The sequence below is a fragment of the Panthera uncia genome, chromosome B4 (assembly GCF_023721935.1).
Source record: "Panthera uncia isolate 11264 chromosome B4, Puncia_PCG_1.0, whole genome shotgun sequence".
NCBI lineage: Eukaryota > Metazoa > Chordata > Mammalia > Carnivora > Felidae > Panthera > Panthera uncia.
In genome coordinates, this window is record NC_064809.1 from 4,261,155 (window position 1) to 4,286,445 (window position 25,291).

The 25,291-nt window shown below is 43.0% G+C and overlaps 1 long non-coding RNA gene across 1 annotated transcript; it reads left to right on the forward strand.

The window, feature by feature from the left end:
- The first annotated feature begins 16,411 nt into the window (after positions 1-16,411).
- LOC125918580 (uncharacterized) lies at positions 16,412-21,283 on the forward strand. Its single transcript, XR_007456487.1, has 3 exons — positions 16,412-16,709; positions 20,377-20,522; positions 21,095-21,283. It is a non-coding gene; the product is annotated as an uncharacterized LOC125918580 (long non-coding RNA).
- The last annotated feature ends 4,008 nt before the right edge of the window (positions 21,284-25,291 follow it).

The following is a 25,291-nucleotide window of genomic DNA, read 5'->3' on the forward strand; positions in this document are numbered from 1 at the left end:
GTGTATTCTGCTGATGTTGAATAGAGTCCTACAGACACCCTTAGGCCCCACCCTCATCCAGGATGACATCATTGTGACTTAGGTAGTTCCATCTGTGAAAACTCTATTTTCAAATAAGCTCACTGTCTGAAGTTCTTGATGGGGGTGGATGTGAGGGTGGGGGGCATTGCCAAACCCAGGACAAGCAGGTTCGTGAATGGCATCCCTGCCTTCTAAACACAGTATCTGGGCTTCCTCAGGAGTGGTCTCCGTTGACGGCTTTTCTTCTGTTGTATAGGTCCTACCTTCCTCTTCCTTTGCGCATACAGCGATTTTTGTTTAAAATGGGAATTTTAAATAATGTAATGTCAACACTGGAAACCAGATCCATACAGACACACGGTGTGTGTTGTTCTTTGTTAATGAATGTTCAGAACCAGTTCTGAAAGTCTGTATTCTTTGTGCTCAGTTAGCTTCGCGGTCAGCTAATGATTCAAGAGGAATTTCCTTAAATGCCTGGAAGCAAGAAGGCTCTCAGTCTCTGTTGATGGGCTCTGTGCTGGTGTTCGCGAATGCCTTCAAGACCCAGCCAGGTGTCTGAAAATTCTACCTCAGCCTCACTTTGTACTTGAGCAGAGTCTCGGGGTCAGCCAGCCGTGAGAGCTTCCACAACTTAGATCTTCCCTAAGCACGGGCACAGCCCTGGGCATGAGCACAGTTCTGCACGTGCACGGAGCCTTCCAGATGCCCAGGAATATGCCAGGGCTTTATTAACCCCCGCCCCACACACACACAAGATATCTTCCTCCTCCAGCTTTTCCTTGTAACCGTTTTGGTTGGCCTATTGTTGGGCATATTGTCACCCACCCTAGGGCCACTGGAAAATGAAAATGTTGCCTGATCAATTTCAACAAATGCCTTCCAAAAAGCTACTGCTCTCGGTGATCTCTGAGTCCGTTCAGATCGAGACAAGGCTGACGCGTGGGGTCTTCTGGGAACCACAGCCGGTTAAAATAATGACAGTTGTCTGGGAACTGGGCTTGTGCCATGGGTCGCTGCCAGGCTGCCCGTCTTCCCCAGGAGCGTATGGTGTTTCCAAGGCCACCACAGAGCTGAGAGCGCGGAGGGGGAATGGGAAAAGTTCTGTTAAAACTCCACAAAACTTGCTGTTCTTACCAAGATTAAGCAGGTTTTTGTTTGCTTTTTCTTTTTTTTTTTTTTAAATAAACATTCCCTGGATTGTTGTCTTTGGTTAGTTTCCTGAGCTCTGAAAAAGTCTATTCTGATCATTGTTGCTCATGTTCTCATTGCTTTCCTAGAGCAGAGGAGCTTCAGGGGTCATTCCTGCATCACCCCCTCTGACCTCCTGTGGCCGTATCTTTTCAGACTCATAAGTAATTTCATGACTTTGAACTTACCAGACTCAGAGGAAATAGAGTGCCTTAAAATGTGAAGTCCTCAGTTGGACTACGTGGTGGGAGCATCCCTCTGGAAATACGCTACAGAGGCAAGCCCCGTTCTTCATACTGGGAGAGCTACATTTTTGGCAATCACCGTCTTTACTCTATCGACCACAAGCAGAGCAAGCTCATTCAGGGTTCACCGTAAAGGCACAATTTATCCCCTGGATAATGATTTACTAGGCATATTAGAGTGGGCTGCTCTTTTCTCCTTGCAGATTACACTCACACCAAAATGACTTAGATTGGTCATTTCTCACAATAGATTTCTCCATCTGTGAATTCCTCGCTAGTGCATTTCACTACGAGATTTCAAACTCGTATTTTGTTAGTTTTTTATTATGATTGATCTTGCTAGACTGTAAGGTCTGTTCAAACAACCTTGTGGTTAAGATCCATTTAGTGGGGAATCAAATGTATTATAAAATTCCACGGTTTGCTTTGGAAAATATAATGTATTTAAAATTTGCAAACTGTGTTGGGGCACCTGGGTGGCTCAGTCTGTTAAGCATCCAACTTTGGCACAGGTCATGATCTCACGGTTTGTGAGTTCGAGCCCCACGTCGGGCTCTGTGCTGACAACTCAGATCCTGGAAACTGCTTCAGATTCTGTGTCTCCCTCTCTCTCTGCCCTCCCCTTCTTGTGCTCTCTCTCTCTCTGTCTCTCAAAAATAAAATAAACATTAAAAAATTTTAATAAAAAATAAATAAATGAAATGAAATTTACAAACTGAATATAGGGAAAAGCGTAAAAAAAAACACTCTTTCATTTCTGGATACTATGCCTAGCATTTTCACACATATCGTGTAATTTACTATTTCCAACAATCTTTTGAAGAAGTTAATAGAATGGACTCCTATTTTACAAATTACAAAATGAGGATCTTAAATAATATTTCCACAGTTACACAACCAGCGATGGATAGAACCCAGCTTCAAAGGCAATCTGTTTATTTTGTTTTTCACCGGGCTTTGGTTTGGAAAATAATGGTAATGATAAATTCACCACCTGATTATCCGAACTTCCACGAAGTTCAAAATAGTTGAAGGGATTGCTCCTTATATTTCTCTTTCTATATAAGAATATATAGAAAATGTTTTTCTATTCGCCTTTTTAGATAACAGCCAGAGGCAAAATCTTTGTTCTCAATACCACAGACTATAACTCAATACAGAATATAATATTATTAGGAAAACATGAATCACAAGTGAGTAATGGTATTGCTTAGAGTTTTTAGGAAAATAACAGACTGATAGGCATTTTTATCACAATATAGCCTGTTTACAATAAAAGCGTTAGCTACTTATTATTTTAATGCATTGCTAAAAGCATTACATATTACATATAATATATAATATATATAATATATATAATTACATATTTGGATTTTCAAAAATATCACTAACCCAGTAATAAAAATAACGTTCCAAACCACTAAGATTTTCTTGGAATGATTCAGCAGTTAAGCATATGGCACTTAACACTCTTTCATGAGTCATTGTTTTAGAATAACTTTCTTTTTAATGTTACAATACTTTCTTGTAGGGATTTTTGATGTTGCAAACAATTTTACATCAGTCGAGGTTTTCAAAAGTTTTTCACTATTACATAAAAAGTATATTTCAGGTCTCTTTACACAATATCAGAACATTCACAAGAAATGTTATCTCTCTCTCATGAAGCACGGTCATAATACACATTTGGTGGCCATTCTGGCCCCTTCTCCTTTTCATCTCAGAGAGTCACTGATGAATAGGGTAGTGATTCCACGGTCATACACGTCCCCATTATTTTTAGCAAGATCTGTAAACTCTGTGATTATGGCTTGTCTCGCTAATGGATCTAGAAACTTTTGCTCTGGTAGACTCGGAAAATAAGTCATCGTATCACATTCCAAGTGGCTTCGTCAAGCAGGGGCCATCTTTTCTGCTCATTGATCAAGGAGTCTTTTATCAAGGACTATAATTCTTTTGATACTTTTCTATTTCTTTCAGTCGGTTAAAGGCTGTGAAAATCTCCTAGGTGTATGATAATCTCCTAGGTATGAAAAGAAGTATGTGTTAATACCCACACCAGAAGAGAAGAGAGTACATTGTCTTAAACGTATACAAGGTTTGGAACTTCAAACAGACATTTGCCTAATGTCGAGACTCTTGAAGGAATGCTGTTCACAGTAAGAGTTCTAGAAATAGAAATGTGCCCCAAACAGGGCCAGAAATACTACAAAAGAACTAGCCATTCTCATGGGGCTCTGGTTTGGGGGAAGAAAATACTTTTTGTGAAAAATTAAATCCTAGTTTGATCTTCACATAGCGACATAATACAAAAATACTATCAAAAGGTTGTGGGGGTACCTGGGTTGGCTCAGTCGGTTAAGCGTCTGACTTCAGCTCAGGTCATGATCTCACGGTGCGTGGGTTTGAGCCCCACGTGAGGCTCTGCGCTGACAGCTCAGAGCCTGCTTGGGACTCTCGCTCTGTCTCTCTGCCCTCCCCCCCACTCACATGTGCTCTCTCTCTCTCTCAAAATAAATAAGCTTAAAAAAGGGGGGGGGGGTCATGGACCCCCCCAAGCTGGTAAATTAAGAGAAAATATATTTGAGGTACATGAAATAATTGGTGAGTCCAGCCAAGGAAAATGCAAAACCATGCCTTTTGTGCTCCATGTCAGGCAAGGCCATGGAAGCTCCTGCCAGACCAATTTTCCCACAAATAACAGCTATACACTTGGATAAATTTTTTAAAACCTGCCTGGAGGTAGCAGAGAGTGAACAAAAGCAGGAAGTTTATAACAGAGAATCAGTTCGGAAGAAAGAATGGCCTGGAGTGATTTTCCTGTTTTTTTAATGACTTAAGCCTGAGAGTCAGGCTGTGTTCAGCACTGACAGGGTAAAACACTGATGGAAATCCATACTTTTTCTGGCCTTCAGAAACACAGGACAGGGTTTGGAATAACAATTGCCACTAGAAAGTGAGGAAGATATTCCGAAAAGAACAGAGCCAGAGAGAGGTGGAGTTCTATGTAAAAAGTTTGGCCAACTGACTGGCTCATTTTGAATCGCGCAAACTCACAGAATTTTAAAGTGAATTTTGAGCTGCACCAAAAAGGCAATGTTTATCAGTCCAAAATGATTAATTGCCTGCTGAAACTTAGAAAATCAGCACTCTATTTGGGAATACAACAGAATTCAGAGTCTCTAAACCTTCAGAGTATTCAGGAAACAATAGATTCAGCCAACAGATGAAGAAAGGACAAACAAACCCATTCTCAAGAGAAAAGACGATCATCGATGGACACCGATTCCCAAATGAACACGTATTGGGATAAGCGGACCAGGTTTGGTTTTATGTGTTTTAACTCATCTCAGTGGCCCAAAAGAAAATATGCTCTCACAAAATAAAAAAAAATACCAAAAAAAGGCTGAAAAATTCTCAGTTTGGCGAAAGCTCTAATTTAGAGAATCAAGGGACTCGCTGAATCCCGAGAGAGGGTGTGCACAAAAATGAGTAAGCACATCATAGTCAAAATACTGAACACCAAAGAAAAAAGTGTTTTAAAATAAGCCAGAGAAAAATGATACATTACCCACATGCAAAAAAAAAAAAAAAAAAAAAAAACTGATTCAAATATTTTCTGATTTCTTGTCAGAAATTTTGGAGTCAGAAGACAGAGGCACAACATAATAAGTGCAGGAGGAGAGGGAAAAAAAAAAAAAACCTGTCAAGCCACAGTTCTACATCCAACAAACATATTCTTCAGGAAGGTAAAGACCATCTCAGATAAGAAGACAAAGACAGGGGACAGTAGTGACTTGGACCAGGAAGAAATTCACATCGTCAGGGAAGAATGGAGCATAGCAGAAAATGACATGGCTGTTTGCACAAAGTATCCTAGGAAACCCACAAAACAACTACCGAAATCCAAAATTGAATTTACAAAGATCAGAAATCAATTGCGTTACTGCGCACAATCAGCAGACAATGGGAACTGTAACAAAATAAAGCATTAAACGGATATAAAAGTTGTACAGATGCCCCAACACAGGGCTCGTCAAACAACAAAGGCGGCTGAAGATGAACTGAAAAAAATGACACCACGGGAAACAAATCAGCACCAGGAAAAGCGAACAGAAGCTACAGACACGGGGTCCCTGCTGGAAAGAGGGAGTGCGTCACCTGAGCCTGGAAGAAAGGCTACCTTGTTATAAAGCGGCAGAAACTTGGCCACGTTGTGGGTTCTACCACTGGGTGGAAAGTGGAACTTGTAATCAGTGAACTTGGGTATTGAGCTGAGATTTCCGAGCAGAACTGGAAGGTGTCACCTGGTTTCTCCTTGCTTTTTGTAGTTAAATGCTACAGAAAGGGAGAAACTGAGCAATGAGCTGTTAAGCGAAAAGAAACCAGCACTCGATGATTTGGAAAATTCTCAGTCTTTCCAGATAGCCTGCTCTAGAAACAGGGCCAAGGGTGTGACTGGAAAACCATTTGTTAAAGAGACTAGATGTGGGACTCGTGGATCCAGTCGACCTTCTCTGGCTGGTTATCCAGGAAGGAACGGCGTAGAATGCTCACATTTAAAGGAGCTGGTCTCTGACGTCCCCTGGAGGCTGACAAGGTTCTCGAGAACTTTGTATCGGCAGAACCACGGCCAGCATGGAATGACAGGGACAGACAAACAGAATGACTTCCAGGGCAGGCCTGTGGAGCCAGATACCACAGAAGGCAAAGCTGCCATCCTGGAAGGCCCCAAGGACAGAGCATCAAACTACAGAGGATCGTTCTCAGCCTTAACCTAGTGGAGCTTTCCTGGAGGAGTCAAGAACTTTCTCTAGACCAGTCCCCTCCCCAACTCTCCACCCCCACCCTTGTTCTTTCCATTAATCCCTTTTGGATGGAAATGGCGATCCTATGCTGTCCCACCATTGTACTTTGGAAGCAAATAACTTGTTTTCTGGCCCCACTGTTCTGCGGAGGGAAAGAAATTTGGGCCCAGAATGGATTCGACCAAGAGTCCTACTCATACCTGATTTAGATCATTTGGATAATGATATTTGGAACTTTTTCCAAAGGGTAATATTTAGATGAGGTTTGGATGTAGGGTTAATGCTGGAATGGTTTAAGACTTTGGAGGATGCTGAGATGGGGTGAATGAGAGAACATGAATTTGGGGGTGCCAGGGGTTGGACTCTACCGGGTTGAATAGTGTACCCTCCCCTCAAAAAATTTCTGTGTCCACCTGAAACCTGCGAACATGACCTTATTTGGAAACAAGGTCTTCGCAGGTGTGATGAAGTTAACATGAGGTGACACTGGATTAGAGCAGTCCCTGACCCAAGTGTCCTTACAGGAAGGAGGAAATTTGAACAGGGACACGCATGGGGAATAAAGCCATGTGAAGCCAGAGGCAGAGATTGGAGTGATGTTATCATAAACTAAGAGACATCAAAGATTACCAACAACCACCAGAAACCAAAGAGGCAGGGAACAATCCTTCCAGGTTTAACACCTGACAACACCTGGATTTCAGACTTCTGACCTTCTGAACTGCGAGAGAATAAATTTCTGTTTTAATCTACCTACTCTGTGGTAGTCACCTTGGGAAACTGGGACCAATTTATGGAGGTGAATGGCTTGCATTAATGGGAGTACAAACAGAGCATCGTTCATGAAATAACTAATCTAAGAAGAAATAAAATTATTATTGCCATTGACTTATAGGATCATCCTCATAGGACTTTTAAGAGAATAGATAAGCAATTAACAGGAAAAGTAACATTGAAAAACTCTCTGTGCTCCAAATCAGGACTCAAGTAATGTTACTACACACCAACAAAAACTCAATTGTAATATAATAATAATCTAATAAATATAAATATTTCACAACAGCTACTACAAACTCTAAAGTGCCTATAAATAAGGGTTTTTTTAAATATATTTTAAAACATTTCTTTATTTTGAGAAAGAGAGAAAGAGAAAGAGGGTGAATGAGGAAGGGCAAAGAGAGAGGGACAGAGAGAATCCCAAGCAGGCTCCATGCTGTCAGCACAGAACCCAACTTGGGGCCCAATCACATGACTATGAGATCATGACTGAGCCAAAATCAAGAGCCAGATGCTTTACTGACCGAGCCACCCAGGTACCCCTATAAATAAGTGTTTTTAAATAATACGATGTTCGAAGTCTTTGTTTTAGTTGGTTGACACTGCTATGCCAGAATCCAAAATGAAGTAGCTTAAACAGTAAACATATCTCACAGTTCTGGAGCCTGGAAAGTCCACGATGAAAGTGCCAGCTGATTTGGTTCCTGGTTTGGGACCTCTTCCTGGTTTGCAGGGAGATACTGACTTGATGTGTCCTCACATGGTACAGAGAGAGAGAGAGATTGCATGCTCTGGTCCCTACGTCCCTTATTAAGGCCACCGATCCCACCATGGGGACTCCACCCCCATCCTCATGCAAACCCAGTTACCTCCCAAAGACCCCATTCCCAAATACCATTACACTGAACATTAGGCTTTAAGGCACTCAAACTGTTAGATAGATAGATAGATAGATAGATAGATGATAGATAATAGATAAATAGATAGACGGATAATAGGTAAATAGATAATAGATAGATAATACATATAGACAGATAGATGGATAATAGATAGTAAATAGATAATAGATAGATAATAGATAAATAGATAGATGGATAATAGATAGATAATAGATAGATAATGGATAGATAGATAATAATAGATACATAGATAATAGATAGGTAAAAGATGATAGATAATAGATAGATAAGTAGGTAGACAGATAATAGATAGATAAGTAGGTAGACAGATAATAGATAGATAGATAATAGATGATAGATAGATAGATAGATAATACATAAAGAGATAGATGGATAATAGATAGGTAGATAGATAATAGATAAATAGATGGATAATAGATAGTTAGATAATAGATAGATAGATAATAGATACATGATTGATAGATAATAGATAGATAGATAGATAGATAGATAATAGATAGATAATGGATAGATAGATAATGAATAGATAGATAATAGATACATAGATAATAGATAGGTAAAAGATGATAGATAATAGATAGATAAGTAGGTAGATAGATAATAGATAAGTAGGTAGACAGATAGATAATAGATAGATAATAGATGATAGATAGATAATACATAAAGAGATAGATGAATAATAGGTAGATAGATGGATAATAGATAATAGATAGATAGGTAGATAGATAGATAGATAGATAATAGATACATGATTGATAGATAATAGATAGATAGATAGATAATAGATACATGATTGATAGATAATAGATAGATAGATAGATAGATAATAGATAATAGATACATAGATACATAGATAATAAATAGATGGATAACAGGTAAAAGATGATAGATAATAGATAGATAGATAGATAGATAGATAATAGATGACAGATAGATAATAGATAATAGATGATAGATGATAGATAGATTTTAAGGAAAAAGAGAAGAGAAATAGATACATCATTTTCAAAGTTCTAATCAAAATTTCTTAAGCGGATTTCAGAGAATTACATACACACATATCTAAAAATCATCCTAGGAGCTTCTGGGTGGCTCAGTCAGTTAAGTTTATGATTCTTGATTTCAGCTAAGGTCACGATCTCAGTGGTTCGTGGGTTCGAGGCCCCCGTCAGACTCTGCTCTTATAGCGTGAAGCCTGCTTTGGGTTTTCTCTCTCCCTCTCTCTCTGCTCTTCCCCTGCTCGCTCTCTCTCTCTCTCTCTCTCTCTCAAAAATAAATAAATACAACATTTAAAAAATAAAAATAAATTAAAAATAAAAATCAGTCTACAAGAGTAAAAGGAACTCAAAATTATTTGAAGAAGAAGGTATCTGCGCTTCAGTAGGTCAAGAATTACTGTAGGTCTCCCTAGGACTCAATGAAACTACCCCTCTAATAAAAATAAATAAATAAAAACTTCAAAATATCACAGAGATAGGAAAACATATATCTGCAGTAACTATAGTTTTGTAGTTCACAGTAGATTCGATCACTTATGTAACATGGAAATGATTCGACCTTCTTTTGAATTCTTGTTTAGAACCAGCTTAAATGGATAGTGTTGTTTGTAAAGCTCCCTAAGCATTCCTTGTGTTTAGTGACTGAGGAAAATATCACAGGCTAGTGAGGAGTTTATTCTAGGCCCAAGGAACTGTGTGAATTAATAAATCAGAAACCAGTCTGGAGCTCTTGTAACACCTGAGACATACAGGCTCTGTAACATCACACGGTGCTCTGAGAAGTTCCCCACACTTCCTTAAGTGTCCGACGCAAGCTTTCCTTGGGCAAGGCTAAGGTAACTGAAGTCCGTTCCTTCTTCAGAACGTGCATGGTGAATTGGAGAGGCCACATTTGTCCTGTGCATGGAACCAACCCTGGAAGAACAAATCAAAAGGCCCTTCAAATCAAAACTCCTCCTCAATAACAAAAACAACCACATTTTTAGATCCTCCATGCATCTCAAGGTAATTATGATATTGATATTGTCCCAACTTGCAAAAATAATATTTAAAAGCTTCTACATGACGCGGTTCATCCTCCAGCATCATTTCCACTGTTCAGGAACATAGAGTCTGAATTACTTCGATGGGATATAGATGCTCAGTGTTTACAGATGAGGGGACCTAAAAATGAAGATTCTTATTCACCGTTTCACATTGACTCCCGGCCAAGAACGTGTAGGAGCCCAGAGCTCCTGGAGCTGCGCGTTTGCTTGGACAAAGAAAGCGCAAGGAATTGTCACCACCTCCTGTAATGACTCCTGCCAGATGGCCACGGATGAAGACCAGATCTGTTTTGTTTGTCTCCTTTTCCTTAAACTTGCCCGTGTCATGTGAAAGTCAGGAGTCGGATTTTTTAAATTAGTTTCCATACTCTAGAACTAAAAGATAAATAGGAGAATGAAACCAATGACTGATTATACTTTTGAATTCTGGCATCCCCTCCTCTCCCCCCAGTCAGTAAAGGAGAAGAAACCAGTAGAAAGTTTGAATCATTTTTAACACCCCCTCCCAAAACCGGAATGCCTGTAACTTGCTTTCTGGTTAGGCTGCTTAATCCATCTGTATCAATAAATTCTAGAGACCGTGAAATTACAATCCCTTAGTTTTCCAAGTCCTCTTTCCTTATGTGAAGATTATTCATAAATGTAAGTACTCACTCCAAATCCTGTTAAGTATGAAATATTTTAATAGCTGATTTTTTTTTGTTTTATCGCCTAGATTTAAATGGCTTTTTCACAAACAGAGTTAACATTTTGTTTAGCCAATTTTATGTTGTTTCACAAAAACACAGACGAAAGGCGGTGGGACTGGGAACGGAAGAGGGGTAAAAGTGAAGTGTAGCCGAATTTAATATTGTAACTTATCACAAGGGAAGCACACGGCTCTGGGCGGTAAAAGCAGCACAATGTGTCCATCTACGGATCAATATCCTTCACTTCACTGGTGCCACTGTGATCAGCCGATATTGAAGACCTCACATAGGAAAAGAAATATGGGGAGAAAGTTGGTAAGAAGAGTTAAGAGAGCAGGAAATAATAATTAAGCCAGTAAAGGTTGGAGGCGGGGGGTTGGAGAAGTTGTTTTCTTATTTTTTTAACTTTCAAATCTTTAACTTGTGTAGTATTTTCTGCCGACAGCCAATGAAAGGTTAAAATTGGGCTGTTGCTACTGGAGAACGAAATTACTGATCCTTAGGAAAGTCCTCGGAAGCCCGGACACAAAGGTTCATCCCTCGGGGCAAAAGTTCCACCAGGGAAGACAGCCTTGCTGACCGCCCTTCACCTCCATGTCACTTATTTTACGACATCTTTCCAAATATACAAGCATCTGAGAAACTGGGGGTGCGGTTAGGTTGGGGATCAGGAGCTTGGGTCCCGGTGAAGGGGCCATACGACCTGGGGCGCTCTCAGCCTCGTGTCCCCATCTGCCAGTAGAGGCTAGTAGAAACCCCCCCCCTCCGCCACCCGTGGGAAGGACTCGATTAACGCACTGCCAGCACTCAGCGACAGGACCGTCAGGAAACACGCACTCATTAAGCGTGAAATCCTTCTCTCCCGTCCTCCCCAGCCTCTCCTGTCCCCACCAGTCCTCCCCAGCTTCTCCTGTCCCCACCGCCCCCACAGGCTCATCACTAGTCTTGTCCTGAGGGCATGCCAGAGGCTTGCAGAGAAATGGGGCCATGCTTCTCATTGACCTTTAACAAAAAGACTGCACCTTTGAAAAAGAAGAAAGAAAGGGCTTAGGCTACATTGATTCTCTTGAATATTTTCCTGATGAGATGAAGGCATCTCAAAACATCATGTGAGTTTTCAGCTAACTTATGGACATTTTTCTCCCCTAGAATAGACGAACTAAAAAAATTTAAGAGGTGTTTTTTTTTTCAAGTTTGATTTTTTTTAACTTTTTTTTTTTTTTTTTCTGAGAGAGAGACAAAAAGACAGAGCGTGAATGGTAGAGGGGCAGAGAGAGAGGGAGACACAGAATCTGAAACAGGCTCCAGGCTCCGAGCGGTCAGCACAGAGCCGGACGTGGGGCTCGAACTCACGAACCACGAGATCATGACCTGAATCGAAGTTGGATGCTCTACCGACTGAGCCACCCATGTGCCGCTCAAGTTTGATTTTTAAAGCGATAGCTGAATATATGTTGTTAACTATTTCTAAACTGTTTTGTTTTATATACTTTTCCTTTAGAATCTAATTCTGTCTCTCTCCTTGCGGTTTTGCTAAAAGGCTCATAGGTCACATGAATTAACTTCACAAAAATACCAGGATCAGGATATATGTAGTCACCACATGTCACAGTTAACAAAGAGGTAATTATGTCTGTCTCCAGTGACTTGGATCTTGCCTCTAAGTGACACGCTTGGATAGCGCAGATGCTGTGACTTTCCAGAGGGAAATACCTCAGAAAAGGAGAGCCTCTGAGTTGGTGTCTCGGGACCTCCCACACTTCGTGTCTTCTGACGAATTCTTTATGTATGGGCACGATAGCAAGGCAATTGAAGAATGTCACAATTATGCTTACAATTTGCATTTTATATTCGTCAACTCATTCACAGCCCAGCGCGTAGTTTTACTGACTCTAGGCTATGTTCTTTGGGATAGCAGGGTCCCAACTGAACCCAACATGGACACTTCTCTAGGAAACACGGTAAAAAGGTGCATGTAAAAGTAACAATATCGTGGGGCGCCTGGGTGGCGCAGTCGGTTAAGCGTCCGACTTCAGCCAGGTCACGATCTTGCGGTCCGTGAGTTCGAGCCCCGCGTCAGGCTCTGGGCTGATGGCTCGGAGCCTGGAGCCTGTTTCCGATTCTGTGTCTCCCTCTCTCTCTGCCCCTCCCCCGATCATGCTCTGTCTCTCTCTGTCCCAAAAATAAATAAAAAACGTTGAAAAAAAAAAAAAAGTAACAATATCGTAAGATAGAAAATAGTGACCACTGAATCAGGACCTGGGAGGTATACAGAGATGTAGATGATATGTTTTGTTTATGTATTTCATGTCCGGAACAAACAACAACACATTATATTTAAAAAAATTTTTTTTAACATTTATTCATTTTTCAAAATTTTTTTTTAACGTTTATTTATTTTTGAGACAGAGAGAGACAGAGCATGAACGGGGGAGGGTCAGAGAGAGGGAGACACAGAATCTGAAACAGGCTCCAGGCTCTGAGCGGTCAGCACAGAGCCCGACGTGGGGCTCGAACTCACGGACCGCGAGATCATGACCTGAACCGAAGTTGGACGCTTAACCGACTGAGCCACCCAGGTGCCCCAACGCATTGTATTTTAGAGGCAAGAGTATTAAGAACATTCTGAGTACAAACAGAAGTGGCAAATCATGACATAAACGTAGAGCTAACCCCGGCCAAGACTACCTGCCTTCCCTATCGTTTTAAATAACGGGTTGATTACGGGAGCTACGCATCAGCTTACTTGAGTCTGCCGAGTTGATTCCAAGCATGTGCGTACGATGAGCATGTTTCCAAGTGCTTCTGATTTTACCTGGTAAAATACTATTTCCTGAGCCACCGTGGCCAGGCGTGAGGGCAGGAGAATAAAGTCTACACTGCAATATATATATGTTGCTTTTCTCTATGTCTACACCCTGCGTTTCCTTCTCCAGCAGCAGCACGTCACGGAAAGCCTATTGGCATTTGCGACCGCAGAAACCGCCCCCCCAACAAACCCCAGCACCTGCCTGCCAGGTGAGCCACGACCTCTCCCAGGGCCACACCATGCTGGCCGTCACGGGGCTTCCCACGGCTAGCACGGGGCAGGTCACAGGGAGGTAGCTGCTATGGACTGGATTCGTTCGGTGTCAGGCAGTATTTAGGGTCTGGTTCCATGACTTGCGTTACCTAAGTCGCGATCGTAATAAAGATTTCAGAAAGTTCTTGAAGTGTTTGTTTTAGGGAAGGAAGGATGTAAGAACAATCAAGGTGTGACGAAATCGCTTTGGACTGATTCGCGAAAGAAAATCTGAGTCCAAAACGTTTGCGCTTGTTTTCTGCTCACTTACACAGCAGTGAGCGAGGTGGAGCTTTAGTGTGAGCTCTGCATTAGGACAGTCCGTGCAGGGCATCTGGGGGCTCAGTCAGTTGGGCGTCCGACTTGGGCTCAGGTCACGATCTCGCGGGCTGGTGGGTTCGAGCCCCGCAGCGGGCTCTGTGCTGACAGCTCGGAGCCCGGAGCTGCTTTGGATTCTGTGTCTCCCTCTCTCTCTGCCCCTTCCCTGCTCCTGATCGCTCTCTCGCTCTCTCACTCTCTCAAAAATAAATAAACATTTAAAAAATTAAAAAAAGATTTTAATCTTGCTTCTGTTAAGATTTTTATCAGTGCTATAATTCACACTAAAGCGTGAAGGGCTGCTTACATTATGTCACACCTTCCTGGTGCGTAATCGAGATGATGGAATGAATGTCCGTTCGGTCTCAGCTAGATGGGGAGGCCGAGGTGACGCGGAGGGGACCCTGGAGTGTCTACACCCCATCTCCCACCCCTGGCCTGCTTTTTCGACTCATGAGTCTAGCTGTATACTGACCTATAGCATAGGTTTCCTAGCGAGCTCCCTTTTTGAAAATAAGAAGCCACGAATATTCTTTTTGAAAGCGTTAATCTCTTCTTTATCCCACGTGGATTTTGCCTCAGCGGGGAAACCACTCATGTATTCTTACATTTCTGTTTATTCCTGCACGTCAGAGCAATCTTGGTAATCTTCGTGCCTTCTGGAAACTGAGGAGAGACTTTCTACAACGCTTTGAAGAAAGGAGAAAACAGCAACGTGGATAAGACGTGAGGAGGGTGTTGAAAGACGGTATCTTCGGGCATAACAATTAGGAACCCAATAAAACCCATTTATCTCAGGTTTTCAATGAGAAAATAATTATTTGGTTCACAAAGAGACATTACCACTATGGGCCTGAGAAATCAGCTGTGTTTAGGGTGGGGATCCCCTCCTCTGAAGTTATTTTATGTGACAGTCTTCCAGAAGCCCCCATTTTCCATCACGAGAAATGCACTTCTTGGGGCCCAGGGTAGGACTTGGGGTGGGCGGGGGGAGCCATGGCGATGGTCAAACCCACAGGTACACAGCACACTCTTCTCCGAACAGCACTACATGAGTGAGTTTTCAGATTGCTTCTGAACCTTCGAGGATGGCTGAAAGGAAGGTTCTGGGGGACTTTGAAGGAGAGTGGATCTGTAATGAGCAGGGAAAGAAAACAAAAGGCAAACATGTAAAGTTACACTGAGGCAACGTGGCAGAATGCCTCGGTTGAGGGGTTCTCCAGGGAAGGAAAGGAGGCCGACGCAACGGCCAGTTTGTCTCTGGGACTATTCTGTCTGCACCATTCCGGTAAAGAGGAAAATGAGGACACACAGAGTGCCACCCACATTCGGACAATGGCTTGCTTTCTGTTGGGGATTGCACACATCCATCAGAAAGCAGGGGACGCTCACCCCAGTGTGTGACTCATGTCAGGGACACAGTGAATCCTTGTTGGGAGAATGAACAAAAGCATGAATACAATCATCTAATTTTAATTTTAGGATTTCCTGACATTCCAGAAAGACATTTTATGTTCTTTTAATGTAAGCAATAACACGTCTAGATGTGCTAGATTTTTTTTTACAGTCCCCAAAAATAATGCAGGAAAACAAAAGAGCAGGAATTAGGAATCCAAGCCAACTGTCACTATTTATAGTGCACTGAGAAATATCTCGCAGAACTCCTTATCAAGTGCTTTTTTTCTCCCCCCCCCCACCCCCCACTGGAAGGATAACCTCTGATGGTCAAGGGAGTTGGAGGAAAGAACGAAAAATGATAAAATATGCAGACAGACTTAGAAATTCGGAGGAAAACCAGAGCAGGGAAAGGTATTTTAAAACAGTCTCTTCACCTAAATGGTAGATCAATCCAGTTGAAAAGTCATGTCCGTGGATTTCACAGTAACAGCAACAAACTCTGGGTTACAGAGCGTGACTTAGTGTCCTTTTGGAGAGATGCCGGGATTCGTCGCAGCGTCACTGGAACAGCCGTGCACACAGAATGAACCAGCCGAAGAACTCAAGGAACCCTGCTGTACTGCTCACAGATTTCAGTCACGTGGCTCCCCCATGAGAAGAGCGAATGGCAAGGGCATTGTTTGCCTGGTTTGCTGGCTGTGAGAGTTTAAAACCGCTTTGGAAAAATACACAGCACACGATGGGTGTGCTTTGTGATCCTCCTTGCCCGTAGTTCACTCGTTCCACAGATGTTTTTGAGAGCCCGTTACGTGCCAGGCGATGCACAAGGTGCTGCAGAGAGAGCGCCAGGAACGTGCATCTCTGACCGCGAAGGATTCGTGCGTGGAGGAAGGGGAGGGGACGAGGGAGGAATAAACATACAGACACTAGAGATAAAATGTCCGGTCAGGCGAAGGGGGAAGGCAGAGGAAGCATTTGCTACTTTTTGCTACTTTTACTCTGTGGACGTGATTTTTCGGCCAAGCCTGAGGGAAGTGAGGAGTGAGCACTGAGGACACCTGGAGAAGAGGAGTCCAGGCTGAGGGAGCTGCCGTGCAAAGGCCCTGAGGCCAGCTTGTCCTTGAAGGGTGGAGAGAAGAACAGAGTCTCGGGTGGAGGAGGAGGGTGCAGAGGTCGTCGGGAGAGGACAATGCTGAGAGCGATGTGATGAAGGGTCGGTCCCATGGACCCTGGGAGCCAGGTGAGGCTGCCAGGGAACCTCCCACAGCAGATCCTCTTAGGGACTCTGACAAACGTGGCTGGACAGTTCTAGATTTACTGAACATTGGAAAATTCACTTGCTCTACTTTTTTTTTTAATATTTGTTTTTGAGAGAGACAGAGCACAAGTGGGGGGGAGAGGCAGAGAGAGAGGGTGACACAGAATCCGAAGCAGGCTCCAGGCTCCGAGCTCTCAGCACAGAGCCCGACGCGGGGCTCGAACTCACAGACTGTGAGATCATGACCTGAGCCGAAGTCTGACGCTTGACCAACTGAGCCCCCCAGGCGCCCCCACTGTCGCTACTTCTGACACCAAACGTGCGGGTTTTCCACACCAAGCAGTTTGTAAGTTCTCTGTAGGTACCAACTGACTGTCCTACAGTTTGACTCCAATATGCCACGAAGCACCCAAAGTTAGTATAGACCACACAGGTGATGGGCTCAGTCCGAACATGGCCTCCATTTCACATTGCCGGTCTCAAGTCGGGGCTCCCCAGGATACCCACACTTCTCTCTGAGTCAGCAACACATCCCCCTTTCAGGTTCAGTAATTTGCTATCAATGCTCACCAAACTCAAGGAAACAACGTACTTACATTCACTGGCTTATAAAGAATACGATAAGGGATACAGATGAATGGCCAGATGAACAGGTACAGAGGGTGAATTCTGGAAAGGTCCTGGGTGCAAGGGCGTCTGTCTCCGTGGGGTTAGCGTGTCTCATCCCACCCCTTAGGGTGTGTTTAGCAACCTGAAGCTCTCCAAACCCCATAGATTGGGGATTTTGAGAGAGGGTTCGCCACGTAGGTAATGACCCAGTATTGACTCACTCTCTAGCTCCTTCTCCGCTCTCCAGAGGATGGGGTGGGGCTGAAATTTCCAAGCTGCTAATCATGGCTTGGCCTTTCTGGTGACCAGCCCTCATCCAGGAGGTCGCCGAGTGTTGCTTTGTGACAACAAACGATGCTCCTATCACCCAGGAGATCCCGGAGCTCTAGGTGAGATGCTCCTGTCTGCCCCAGTAGTCAGGGAAGTCAAGAGTTTGAGGAGTTCTGGGTCAGGAACCAAGGACGGGTAGCTCTACGTGTCTCTTACTGTGTCACACTTGCCCTTGCAAGGCTTCAAGAGCTAGGATTCTGCAACCCTCTGTCTCTGTTCAGCCTTCTTTTCTTAAGTAAATAATTAAGTTGCATAAGCTCACACAGAAGAGCACCATCATCGATATTAAAACTGACCAGTTGGGGCACCTGGGTGGCTCAGTCTGTTGGGTGTCTGACTTTCACACAGGTCATGATCTCACAGTTCGTGAGTTCAAGCCCCATGTCAAGCTCTCCCTCTCTGTCTCTGCCCTTTCTCTCTCTCTCTCCCTCTCTCTCTCTCTCTCTCTCTCCCCAAAATAAACAAACATTAAAAAAATTTTTTTTTAATTAAAAAAAAATAAAACTGACCAGTTGCATGAAACCAAAACCCCACTGTTATTACTTCCTGAAACAAACCATTCTAGAATAACACCTGGCGGAGTGCTCTAGAAATATAAATACGAGCGGTAAATGGTGTTGATAGAGATGGCCGGGTGAGAGCAGACACTTGAGAGGGATGTACATTTAAATCAGTCCCACACATCTGTCCCATGACGCCTAGGTCATGTCTGATGACTTACATCAATTAATTCGGATATCACACCTTCCGAAATAATATAACTAAATATCTAGGTCATTTATTTGGTGTCTACAATCACATATAGCTTCACGCCAGCTGGACACTGACTATACCGTAAGCATTCCACGTGCATGCTGGGCAACAGGAATGGCTGGTAAGACGTTTGCAAACCCCGACACAGCACCGGGGCTGTACCCGTATCTTCCGATTTAGTTCACAGACTCCACGAGGACAGGCTTGTTTCCACCGCTCTTGGCGTCTCCTGTCTGGACGAGCGCAGTGACTTTGGCAGAGCAGGTATGAGATGACTGTGGATTGACTGAGGGAGGTAGGAAAAAAACGTGAAGTTCCACCAGTGTGATGGTGTGCAGTCTACTTCGCTGATAACCTCCAGCAGGGATTTGACCCGGACTCCCGTTCAGTGCTGGGTTTGCAACACGATGAGTTTGCTTCTCTTTCTTTTCCAGTTTACCCAACCGTCAGCAGAGTGAACCCTGTCCTAACAGTGGGGAGGCCCAAAGTCCCTGGGTGTGCCTCCCCTTTAGCCCCACGGCCCAAGCATATGTGCATAGCAAGGGGATTTCACGGAAACTTCCCTGAGTCTCGTCTGCGTTGTGTCTGGTATTGAGAACTCGCACAAATGATCGATGACACCAAGTTATTTGGGGTCTTCTCCTTGTTTGAAGAGTAGTGAGAGTTTTTCCTCTAAGAGTTACACAGGATTTGGATAGCGTAAGTGTAGACCGTAGGCATGTGCCTTTACACGTGAATTTGAAGCTGCTGAGATAATTTTAAAGCTTGTTTGGAGCTTATGCAGAGAGGGAAGACCTCAGGAGAAACACTGTTCTGTATGTTGGGTTTGTTTTTTATTTATTTTGAGACAAACAGAGAGAGGGCAAGCAGGGGAGGGGCAGAGAGAGAGGAAGAGAGAGAATCCCAAGCAGGCTCCAGACTGTCAGCCCAGAGCCCGATGTGGGGCTTGAACCCATGAACTGTGAGATCATGACCTGCGGCAAAACCAAGAGTCGGACGCCTAACCGACTAAGCCACCCAGGTGCCCTGTATTTGGGGTTTTACCCCATAAAAAGGATAGGAAAAAATTAGTCAGTCCTATTAATTTTGCATGAATGTGCGCGGCCCATCCTTGTGATACAGTTAGCTTCTGGAGTATGTAACTTTGCTAGTTATTCAGAAACAGTACAACATTTTCCGCTGAAAGAAAATTGTTTTGGAAAAAAAATTTCTGGGCCCACTGTAAGTTGCGCACAAGACATATGTCACTCAGAGCGAAGTGCTTTCAAACAGCATGATGGTTGTCGTTAAACATATGTAGACAATTCTGAAATTAGATTCCTTCCTCAAAATGTCCAAACTGCATATTAAACAGGAAACGGATGGAACCGTAAAAACGGTCACGCGCTCAGAATGAGGACGTAAGTCACTACCGCTCTGACTGTCACTTCTGTTTGGCCCTTTGCAAGTAATCCTTCCCTACCTGGCAGCGGATGGAGGGAGGCGGGTGCCCCACCGAAGCACAAAGGCATCGCTTTTGGTTTGCTTTTGGTTTGCTGTCTGTTGCTGCGTTGTCCAACGAGATAGAGCAGCTTTGGACATATGTCATATTTGTACCCTTTGTCATGTGCATATAAATACGTACGTGTATGCACATGTAAGCTAATGTATATGTGCACACATGTGTTACACCCGCAAGCATCTATATTACCGAGTGGGAAAACTCTAAAGATTTTCAAAGTTGTGACAACAAACTCAAATGATGCCATTGGGTGGCTAGAACGTTCCGGCTGGACGTCTGGAGGATAACTTTCTGCACCAGAAATTTCTGTGTTGTTCTGTGCACACAGATAAGACACTGACAGTTCAGTGTTGGAATGTTCCTTAATCTGTTCGTTGGGGTCTGGTATTGAAAGGATCAGGGACTGCTCTGGGAAAACGTTCAGTGATTCGAGCTACTCTGGGCTTCTTTCTTCAGACTCGAGCATCATGAACTTGTCTTCCTACGCACCCCAGCGAAGGCAGTGGCCCGGGGCAAAGACCGAAGGTCAAGTGCGTGTTGTTTTACGAGCCTGCATCGGTTCACAAGACCGAAGGATTCGAGCTGAAGGGGATAGCAGCAATGTGAGAAATCAGACATTCCGCACATGGCCCCTCAAGACCCATTGGTGGACCCCCGTAGTTAATACACATCTGCCTTTGCGTGAATGGCAGGACGGGAGGGGGCTGGGGAGGATCAGGAACTAGTTGGAGCTCTTTCTTCCAGGATGCGAGATGTTTCTATAGTCGTGTGCAAGCCACTGGAGTATAATTTAGAAAAAGAAAATAATTATTTGCTAGCAAGGGCGATTACCGTTTTTTAAAGTTTTTCTTTAAAGTTTTTTATTTTATAGTTACAAACAGAGAGGGAGGCAGGCGAATTATAAGAGACTCTTAAATACAGAGAACAAACTGAGGGTGTATGAGGGGGTGGGGGAGAAGGAGAAATGGGGGACGGGCATTGAGGAGGGCACCTGTTGGGATGAGCACTGGGTGTCGTATGAAAGCGATGAACCATGGGAATCTACCCCAAAAACCAAGAGCACAGCGTATACACTGTAGGTTAACCGATTTGTCAATAAGTTATATTTAAAAGTAAATTAATTAATAAAATTAAATTAAATAAAAGTTTTTTGTTTTTTGTTTTTTTATTTTAGGGGCACCTTGGTGGCTCGTTCGGTTAAGCATCCAACTCTTGATCTTGGCTCAGGTCACAATCTTGCAGTTTGTGAGTTCAAGCCCCGTGTCAGGCTCTACGCTGACCCTGCGGAGCCTGCTTGGGATTCTCTCTCTCTCCCTCTCTCTCTACCCCTCCCCCGCTCACTCATGCTCTCTCTCTCTCAATCTCTCACAAAATAAATAAATAAACTTTAAAAATGTTTTTCTCTTAATCCCATTGGTTAGCTAATATAGTGTAAGATTAGTTGCAGGTGTACAATATAGCGATTCAATACTTTCAGACATCGCCCGGTGTTCATCACGACAAGTGCTCTCCTTCGTCCCCATCATCTATTTCTCCCATCCCCCCACCTCCTACCCTCTGGTGACCAGCAGTTTGCTCTCTATAGCTAACAGTCTGTTTCTTGGTTTGTGTCCCTCTCTTTTTTTCTCCTTTGCTCATTTGTTTGGTTTCTTAAATTCCACAGATGAGTGAAATCATCTGGTATTTGTCTTTCTCTGACTGTCTTATTTTGCTTAGCGTAATACATTCTAGCTCCATCCACGTCCCTGGAAATGGCAAGATTTCATATTTGGTTATGGCTAAGTAATATTCCGTTGTACGTGTGTACACCATGTATGTATATTCCACATCTTCTTTATCCACTCGTCAGTCGGTGGACACTTGGGCTTCTTCCATAGTTTGGCTATTGTGAATAATCCTGCTGTAAACACAAGGGTGCATGTATCCCTCTGAATTCGTGCTTTTGTATTCTTTGGCTAACTACCCAGTAGTGAGATCGCTAGACCACAGAGTAGTTCTATTTTTCACTTTCTGAGGAACCTCCATACCTTCCTCTACAGTTGCGACACCAGTTTGCATTCCCAGTTCTTAATGTATTTTGGATACTAAGCCTTTCATGGACATTTTATTTGCAAATATCTTCTCCCACTCCATAGGTTGCCTTTTAGTTTTGTTGATGGTTTCCTTCACGGTGCAGAAGCTTTTTCTTTTGATGTGGTCCCAATAGTTCACTTTTGCTTTTGTTTTCCTTGCCTCAGGAGACGTATCCAGAAAAATGTTGCTATGGCCAGTGTCAGAAAAATTACCGTCTTTGCCCTTTTCTGGGATTTTTATGGTTTCGGGTCTCACATTTGGGTTTTTGATCAATCCAGTCTGAGGTTATTTTTGTGGATGGTGTAAGAAAGGGTCCAGTTTCACTCTTTTGCATGTAGCTGTCCAGTTTCCCCAAAACCATTCGTTGACTGTCTTTTTTCCCATTGCATATTCTTGCCTCCTTTGCAAGGGCAATGAGTTTTAAGTTCTGGGTACAAATGTTAATAATTGCTTTCTGTATGACAGCATTAAAGAACTGAGTCATGGTATAGATTAGCCTATCTGCACATATACACATATGAAAGATATGTATTTATGTACACACACATATACATATGGATATATATGGATCGATCTATGTAAGCTTGGGGAAGGTGAGTACAGGAGGTAGACAGAAGCATCACGTAGAGAAACGTAAAGATAAACCAGAGGGGTAATTAATACGGTTAACCCTCTTTCCCTTTAAAATGTCCCACCTATGATTATTTTCAGGAGTGTTTGTAGGGTTTTAGAAAGAAGGGCACTTTGCCTGCTGAGTCCACTACTTATAAAGTGATTAGGGACTCAAGGAACTCTCCAGGCAAATGAGACAGCCAGAACAGAGCATTTTCCAAAATTATTTTGCCTCTAAAATGTCATCATATGTTTTATTTTACCCGGCCTCCCTTCGCCCTTTGTTCCTTTTGAGAAATCTTTCCCCCACCCCCACCCCACCGCCTCCAATCGAGTGCATCCAAGTTTACTCAACACGGGGCGGGCATGACCCAGACTGATGATAAGTTTTTCCCTTCCACGGTCCAGGGGTGAGAGCATGATTTTAGAAAACCAATATATTTGAGTTTAATTGCACAGGAGAGGATTAGTATCTTTCTGGGAGCGTGGATGCCAGGGTTCACGTAGCCGGGAGCTGCTGGGACCGTCTTTGCCACGATGTGGAGCGGAATCTAACAGTCAAGCCGCTTGATGTGACTCAAGCAGCTGAGTCACAGGCCCATGCTGCTGTCACCGAGTCACAGGACCATGCTGCTGTCACTGCCTGATCCACCCAGCCCCGGGCGTCCAGACTAGAGCCAACATATTGTCTCCGTTGTTGGAACATTTGAGTGATGCCTCCGTGACTTGAACTTTCAAAACAATGGGAAAAAAGCTTGGCGTTCCTTTTCGTTCCTATTACTCCAAGAAAACTTGTGGGTTTTATGTCTTTAAGTTCAAAGAAAAATACAGGTCTGCTGAGTTCAGTATTTACACTGTGGAAGTTTATTTTGAAGCTAACACATTTTACGGGATGCACAGTGCCAAGAAATCATGACAAGGAAAGTCTTAAAGGAAATAAATCAAGGAGGAGTTGAAGAATCAATATTTATATATTTACTGAAGTGGTGAATATTCATTATCTCTGAATATTGTACGACTTCCAAGGAAACGTCTTTTTTTATTTTAAAGTAGCCCAAATAGATCAAGCTATGTATAACCCTCTGTTATTCTCTTAACCAATGAGAATAAGCTTTTTAAGGGTTCTGTTTAGTAGAGGAACATAAGGGAAAGGAAGTAAAAATAATAAATGGGGCGGGTGGGAATTTGGGTGGAAGGCAGGGGCCCTGGCAGAGTTCAGGTTTGAAAAGGGAAGGGAAGAAAAATGAGGCAAGAGGTCACTTCACTATTTTAGGGAATAAAAATGTATTCCTCCTTTTTAAGTGTCTCTGAAGCAACCTGGATTGATACTTACCACAAAATCTCTCCTTTCCCCAGGCGCCTGGGTGACTCATCAGTCGGTTAAGCATCTGACTTTGGCGCAGGTCATGATCTCGTGGGTCGTGGGTTTGAGCCCCGTGCCGGGCTCTGTGCTGGCAGAGCCTGCTTTGGAATCTGTGTCTCCCTCTCTCTGCACCTCCCCAGCTCACTCTCTCTCTCTCACTCTCTCTCTCTCTCTCTCTTAAAAATAAATAAACATTAAAAATTTTAAAAAAACACCTCTCTCCTTTCCCAATGTCTCACCCCTCTCTGAGGACATGCGTGAAGTGTGGGGCTAATATATTGGCATTGCTGTTGCGTGATTGACAGTGATTAGATCACGCAGAGAGGGAACATCGAGGGTCAGTTCTTCCCTGAAACACTCCATCATTTGTTCTCACATCAGCTTAGCCGACTACGTGGGTTTATCTTGTCGTTAGAAAAGAATTAATTTTCCTTTCTTATCTCGGACTGGATCTATTTTCTGGAGGACTTAACCCACATCAGGCTGGGTAGCCCTGAAATAAATTATTCCATCTGGGAAAATTAATAGACACCAGAAGAAAAGAAAAGAATTGTCCTGCAGTTTGTAGGAAATTACCATGGTTTTGATGTGAGGAGTACTGTGGTCCGTGATTGAGACACACACACACACACACACACACACACACACTTCATTTACTCTTTACATTTGATCTTAGCCAAAAGGCCAAGATGTGATTCACTGGCCCCTTGATTCCTTTAAATATGAATGTCATAATAACTATAGGACTATTTTAATATTTACCTAGCATTTTTGCTTACCAATAAATTCCCATCGTAAAGTACGGATTTACAAATCAAACATGAAACGAGTTTTCTGATCTGACATTTTCATATAGCTATGAGCTAAGCAAAGATCAGAACTTTTACACACCTGCACTTGTGGAAGATACAGAAAGATGGAAATAAAAAATACTTTGAAACGACTGAGGATAACCAAGAATTATTGGCTACCTATACGTGCCAAACACTATTCTAATACTTAGAGTATGTCAGAGGACAAGAGAAAAATTTAGACCATGTAAAGCTTATATAATATATAAATATATAATATATTGTATACATATATATAATACAGCAATTATATTATTCCTGTAGATAGAAAATAAGCAATAAAGGGTGAGAAGTGCTATTTCAAAACAAGCAAAAGGAGAAGCTGGAGAGACCTGAATTGCTGAGGAGGGGTGGTCGTGTGTGGGAGGTAGTACAGGCAGAGATTGGGCATATTGGAATATTAAAATGTCGGTCAGGGTAGCCTCTGAAGGGGACGGGAACATGCCACCCAAAACTTGTCACTTTGGCACAA